This window comes from Myotis davidii, unplaced genomic scaffold (assembly GCF_000327345.1).
Source record: "Myotis davidii unplaced genomic scaffold, ASM32734v1 scaffold674, whole genome shotgun sequence".
NCBI lineage: Eukaryota > Metazoa > Chordata > Mammalia > Chiroptera > Vespertilionidae > Myotis > Myotis davidii.
In genome coordinates this window covers 474,998-476,081 of record NW_006286674.1, presented here as the reverse complement: position 1 = coordinate 476,081, position 1,084 = coordinate 474,998, and the positions used below count along the sequence as shown (strand labels likewise).

The 1,084-nt window shown below is 44.7% G+C and overlaps 1 protein-coding gene across 1 annotated transcript in view; it reads left to right on the top strand.

Annotated features, from left to right (window-relative positions):
• The window catches only part of ZNF644 (zinc finger protein 644), a 114,318-nt gene that overhangs the window by 24,895 nt on the left and 88,339 nt on the right, over nucleotides 1–1,084 (top strand). The window lies entirely within an intron of this gene.

Genomic DNA, 1,084 nt, shown 5'->3' with positions numbered 1-1,084 from the left:
CAGGGGGCACATGCTCCGACTGGTAGATTAGTTTGCTGCTGGGGTCCAGCAGATTGGGACTGAGCAAGATGAGTCAGACATGCCCTGGAGCCCTCCTGCAGCCCCTCCCCGGCCCAGTCGTGAACCAGTGGGGTCCCTCAGCCTGGCCTGTGCCCCTTTCACAATCCGGGACCCCTTGGGGGATGTTAGAGAGCCAATTTTGGCCTGATCCCTACAGGCCAGGCTGAGGGACTCCACCGGTGCATGAATCAGTGCTCCGGGCATCTAGTAATGTAACATGTTAACAGGATTTCCTTCTCTTTATTTTGTTAATCCTCACCTGAGGATATTTTTTTCATTGAATTTTTAGAGAGTGTGAGGGAGGGAAGGGGAGAGAAGATAGAAAGAGAAACATTGAAAAAATGGGCTAAGGATCTAAATAGATACTTTTCGAAAGTGAACATAGAGAAGGCCCAGAGACATGAAAACATGCTCAAAGTCACTAATCATCTGAGCGATGCAAATCAAAACAACAGTGGGATACATCTCACACCTGTCAGAATGGCTGTCATCAACAAATCAACAAACGACTAGTGCTGGCGAGGATGTGGAGAAAAAAGAATCCTCCTGCACTGCTGGTGGGAATGCAGGCTGGGGCAGCCACTGTGGATAACAGTATAGAGTTTCTTCAAAAAGTTAAATATGGAACTCCCATTTGACCCAGTAATCCCACTTCTAAGACTATATCCCAAGAAACCAGAAACACCAATCAGAAAGGATATATGCACCCCTATGTTCATAGCAGCACAATTTACAGTAGCTAAGATTTGGAAACAGCCTAAGTGCCCATCAGCAGATGAGTGGATTAAAAATCTGGTACATCTATACAACCGAATATTACGCTGCTATAAAAAAGAAGGAACTTTTACCATTTGCAACAGCATGGATAGAACTGGAGAGCATTATGCTAAGCGAAATAAGCCAGTTGGAGAAAGATAAATATCACATGATCTCACTCATATGTGGAATATAATGATCAACATAAATTGATGAACAAGAATAGATCCAGAGACAAATGGTAGGGAGGGAGGGGGGATTAGAGAGG